Below are 6,000 nucleotides of genomic sequence, written 5' to 3'. Positions count from 1 at the left end.
ACTGTGCTATATTGTTTTTTTAAAAGAAAAGAATATATGCATTGTGATTAAGTTTATTTGTAAGTAATTTTGAAATGTAAGCCTTAAACATTTTTATTAAAACTGTGCTTTGTTAATAATCTACTTTCTCATCATTGAATTTTCAAGTAGGAGCTTTTCTGTGCAGCTTTTGTGGCATTTAATTCCTTCAGGATGATGCAAAATCCTGTTTTTGTAGGTGTTATTGACACAGTTGCATTCCCACTTGTGCTGTGTTTCGTAGTGCTTGAGCCCTTTTCCCTTGCCCTGTTTGTCTTCTTATGGGTGTTCCTACGGCCTCCCCCAGAGACAGAAGGTGTCCTGTAAGAAGCACTGTCCCTGAGGTCATTCCTTACCTCTCCAKACTCAGGATAACACTGATCCATAGACTGAATTGGTTCATGTACTCAGTATTACAGGGAGGGCAAAGAACAAAAAAAAACAGCAGTGAAAGGAGACTCAGGAGTCATTGCAAACCTGACTCAACTGGCCACTGTTGGTTTATACRTGGTGGGAGAGAAAACTGGAAAATTGTGTCATGGTGGTAACCCACAGGGGCTGCTTAACAATACAGCACTCACTCACACAGAGCACGGGGACCCTGCTGCTCATTCACCAAATACTTTTTAGTACTGCAAAAAAAAATATTTAAAGAAGATCTTGTGTTGGTGCTTCTTGTTAGAAGTGCTCAGGGACTGGCATCCCCTCCCCAGCTGGTATCTGCCACCAAGGGCAGGAACAGCACCATTGAAACCTGTACTGCAAGGAAACCTGTTCCCAGAAATCTCTGTACTGGCAAACTAAAAGGAAAGAGGAAAAAACAAATCCATGACTTCGTGTCCACTTTGGTTTTAGTGGAGMTGTTTGAAAACCAGTGGAAGCTGATCACATAAGAGGACAAGCTCTATCAGGTGTAGTTTCTTGCCTTCTTACAATAACATCCAGTACCTGAAAACAGATAACCCTCACTTCAGAGAAAAGCCTGTTTGCTCATGGGAAACAAGCATGTGGTGTGGTGTGGTGTGGTGTGACTGAACACCAGAGCTGGGGCAGGCAATCAACCCCATGTTCCTCAGTGCAGCTAAAGGGTGCTGGAGTTTAAACCTAAAGAGAAGGAGATTGGACATATGCAGAGAGYTGAATGCTTGACTGGATACTCTTGKGGKTTTTTTAATGTATCCTTCYCCTCCTGTGCTACTGACTTTAATTAGAGTAATTCTTCTTTATTCGTTGCTTGYTCTGACAAATTACATACGCAGATTCATCTGCTCATTAACTTTAACCTCATTTCTTTTACAAGCAGGTCTTGGTCAATCCCACTGTAAACAAGCTCACAGCCTGATTTAATGCACTTTGTTATTATATCCTGGCATTCCACTTACTCTGAAATCTCATACTGCCTCTAGTGTCCCATACAATTACCCTATTACTTCTTTATGCACCAGTTTGGGGCGAAACTGAGACACGTAAGGAAAGAGTGAGAATGAGATCTTTTAGATGTGGCTTAATCCCCAAAAGTGTCTTTACTAACACTTACTAACAGCAGCAAGCAAGACAAATAATCCATTTTATAATGAACACTTTAGATACCAGACATGAGAATGTAGTAAGGGAAAATAATGAGTCTCAGTGAATGAAGGAAAGACAGTGACAGCYATATTTTTCTATTAGTCATTCAAGTAGAAATGCATATGAACAATTCTTCTCACACTCTGGTTTTTGTCATTAATTTTTAAAAAATCTGGAAACAGCACCCCTTRTCTGCCTTAAGAGAATAAAATTTTCTGATCAGAACTAGCAAGTGCTCTGCTATTTGTCTCTCAATTCGTTCTTCAGCCATATTATGAACTCATTCCAGGACTATACTGACCTGCACATTCTCTTACATAAAGTCTTCTTGATGGTCTTTGAACAGGTATAACTCATTGGCTGCCAGCATACCGTTTTGGTAACTTTTCCAATTTTTTTTCTGTTAGGTAGGCATGTGTCTTTGCAACAATTAGGTTATAAATACAGAGTAGCATAATCACATGAAAATGGAGAATCATATTTAGTGCATATCTATATTTTAAAATTCTTTTTTTTTTGAGAGGAAGAAACCACAAGGTGTATTAATKATCTTTCTATTAGCAAAGGGAAACCTCATGTAGCAAAAATTTGGAAGTGTGCCCAAGTGAAACTTCTAACCGCTTCAGGAATGCTCTTTGCTGTASCTGTGAGGGGTGCAGGCACTGTAAGAACAGATGTGCCTTGAGCTTTAGGCACCTCAGCAAGACTCATCAGTACTTACACTGGTTCTTGCTCAATTATGTAGCAGAATTACAAGAATTATCAAATCGTGATACACCTTTTTCCCATGCAGTCACTGACGTGTACCTACATTTTATACGGGTTGTTTGAACTGAGCAGAAAACTGGAATTTTTTTTAAGTTACTAAAAATAACGATACACTAATAGATGTATTTTAAAAGCAGCTTTTTTAAGCTATCCCAATATGATTCTAGTAAAAAYATGATGAAAGTCAAAAAGCAAGCAAAGGCATTTTCTTTTTCCYCCTTCTACGTTGCTTTGCCTTTCCTGCAGTCAGAGGTTTAAATGCTGCAGTCTGTCCCTACAAAGGCTGTCACTAATTAGTGAGAGGAGACTTAAAAATCAGTRCGCTGTCTCTGGCGTACGTGATTATTTACTTCACTTCCACCACAGCTCATTAGTGTCTCTGCCCTGAAAAGTTAAAGCGGCAGAAAAAGGGGAAAGAAATTAACATCTGCTGAGACCATTCCAGTGTTTTGCCTTTTCTGAAACACTTTTTCCGTGCTTTTCCCGTCTTGGCATTGTCTCCTGGCGGTATAGCTGCGCCCGGGAGAGGGGCAGGCTCTGCTGGGGCGCTGTGACACCGCTGCCATTAAACCGAGAAGCAATGAAACCATTTTGCAGGAAACAGAGAGGGGAGAGAAAAGCAGGAGAGGGGAGAGACAGAGAGAGAGAGGGAGAGAAATAGATAACAAGTAGAAGCTGGCAGCGTCAGTGCTCAGCAGCCGAGCAGCAGCCCCGCTTTGGTGCTGCCGGTGCCGCCCCGGGGATCCCCTCAGGGCTCTCCCCAGCAGCGATGTCAGGATAGAAAACGTGGCCAAACCGTGCCCGGTGCTCAGGGATGCTCCCTCAGGGAGCGAGCAGGCTGGAATCTCCTCCCGCGACATGGGGCCGCATCCCAGGAGCTTCCAGCCTGTCCAGTGCCGACAGCCTCCGAAACCCCGGCCAAGGGCTCCCTGTCAGCGGCACCCAGGCCCGGCGGGCCCGCAGCGCCTCGCCCCGGCAGCCCTGTTCAACGGGGCTGCAAAAGGGACAAACTCTTCCCGGTGAGCTCTCTTTCTAAGTGAAGGATGACCCAYAGTCAGTCCCAGCAGGAAAGGGGAGGCCCCGGGTCAGCCCCACCAGTGACGGGGTGAGGCAGTGCCTCAGCTCGCAGGGTCAGAGCTCCAGCATCGCCTCCTCCTGCACAGGACAGTGGTGCCTGCGGACACAGCCCAGGCCATGTGGCGACTGACCCCTGTGGCAGCAAGGAAACACCTGCTGCTTTTCACTATAAATACACTAACGTGAGGTCGGTGATTCTCAGTTCTGTTTCTTTCTTGCCACGACATCTCTGCAATTGCCTTGAAAACATCTGTTTTTTGTGGAGATACAAGAAACATCCACCCCCGCCACCACCTGCCAGGCTCCTGGGCTCCGCAATTTGGACTTTAATTTAACTGAGTTCAGGCTGAGGCTCAGAAATGTCAACTGCACACCAGTATCCTCAGAGGTCACAATAAATAAATACTAAAAAAGCAGCAGAACTGCTCTCAGACCTATGAGCTCTTGGATGAGCAGCAGCAGAAGCTGCAGCTCGCCACACAGAGGGTGGGTTCTGATGCTGTTGATGGGGGACAAAGTCTGTCTGCTCTCTGGTGGTGATATTGGCCATATAAAAGCAATATTTCCTTTCTCCACGAGCCTTCACACACTGCTACAGTGACAACTCTTTTGCATTAGTCAAGCACCATCAGGTTCAGGCAAAACTCAAAGGATGCTGTTRAACTGCAAATACATAAGTAAAGGTTTAATGAGCTTCCTATTATTCCAAAGTTCAAAATTTGCAAAATGCATTTCTAACCTTCAAGGAGCGGTTGCCACTAGAGCCCACACTCCTGGCTGAAGCAGAGCACTTGATGCATGGAGAGCCAGAAGCTCAGGCCACCCTGCCCTGTGCAGTGGCCCAGCTCAGTTTAAATGCCATGGTTGTGCACAGTCACTTTTAATAACCAACCACCAGCCAGRGAACCAAGCATTGGTAAACACTAATTTTCAAATATCATCCATGAGTCAAAACTCAGTTCCCCCTGCTATTTTTGTTTCTTTTCCAAAATAGTCCTATGTGCTGATCACTCTGCAACTAAAAACTCTTATGGCAAAACATGCTCTCACCTTGTAATTTCGGGAAAATTTGCAAGYGAAAAAAAACCAACCCCAAACCCATTCAGTTCCATTTTTATGGCTATTACASCTAAACCCAGGAAGAGACACAAACAGCTGGGCTCTGCAGAGGCTCAGAAGCAGCTGGTGCAGAGCAACTGGTCTGGCTGAAAGAGTCTGAAATCTGCTTTGCTGGAGCTGAGGATGGAAGTGGGGCAGGATAGCACAGGGCCCAGTTCAGAGGAGCGTCTGGGGTAGCTCCTTTCCATGACTGTGCAGGCAGACATGGGCAAGGCAGCCTGGATGGAGAGGCTCTGCCCATCCTGAGCCTACCCAACATCGGCTTGCCAGGTCTCTTGCCCCCAGACCACACCGGAGTCCTCCTGACCCCAAGCTAGTCTGGCTTTCTGTTTTTCAGAAATCAAATTACTGGTCCTGAGACTTTGAATATTTATATATATATATATACACAAAACAAAACTGCAAAACCGAGCCACAATGAGATTTTTCTTKAATTCTGGCATGGGGAAGCCCCACGGAGATGCATGTTCTCAGACCATGCCTTCAGCTCTCTCCCAGCAGAGGCTGCACCATCCAGCCTTGAAGGTTCCTGTTTTGATGAATTCATGCACCAGCTCTCAGAAAACTCCTCTGCAAGGCAGGGAAAGGTGACACTGCCTTTCTCCTGGGCCAGCAGCAACCAGAAATGCTTTGGAACAGACACTAAGCACTGGCAGAAGGAAAAGATGAAGTACTTCACATCTTTTGACTAAGCCAGGTGAAATGCATGCCAGTGCTGTAGCAATGTGTGCAAGGGYAGACTGGACAGACCGATAGCATCAAACCCTTGCCAGCGCAAAAACATCAACAGGCAAAGTCCCTTAAGGCTTCTTGAAGCATTAAATACTAAACTTGAACTTTATATGCGGGCATGGACGTTTTCTCTAACCTACAGGACCAGTGCCAAGGCCAGATACTAGACACAATTTGCATTCCCTGAGCATTGGTAGAAAAAAGAAGTGTCTTTACAAGAAGTAACTTTGCACCAATCTGAGTAAGCAAGGCATAAATAAACCCCCACCTTCTGGGGTGCCTTTTAAAAACAGAGAGATCTTTGCAAGTATCCCCAAATGAGCTGTTCTTATTTGCCATCTTTGCAGAAGAAAGCTGTGCCACTTGGCTACCTCTGAAGAAAAAGAGCAGAGCTTTAGTATCATCAGTGCCACTGGAGATGTGACAAGGCAATTACATCCTCCTGCTTCAGGGTCACTGCATCATTATATAAGACACCCTTAGCAACAGATCTTCTCACAGAGGACTTGATAGCAAAAGGACAAAGCAACAGCTGCCTCCCTGACCTTGGTTTGTCTGTTCTGTTAATCACAGCTGCATTTATACACCAAATATAATCTGCCTCTGACTGTTCCTAAGCAACTGCACCCTCTACTTAGGGCTCAATTTGTCAAATCAGACCCTGAAAAGCTTAAAGAGACCTTGCACAGGGCAAGAGGGAAAGTTGTTGCCTAGTTC

This window comes from Malurus melanocephalus, unplaced genomic scaffold, assembly GCF_030028575.1.
Source record: "Malurus melanocephalus ecotype Western Australia unplaced genomic scaffold, MMel_1.1 scaffold_118, whole genome shotgun sequence".
NCBI lineage: Eukaryota > Metazoa > Chordata > Aves > Passeriformes > Maluridae > Malurus > Malurus melanocephalus.
Note: the sequence above shows the minus strand (reverse complement) of the source record.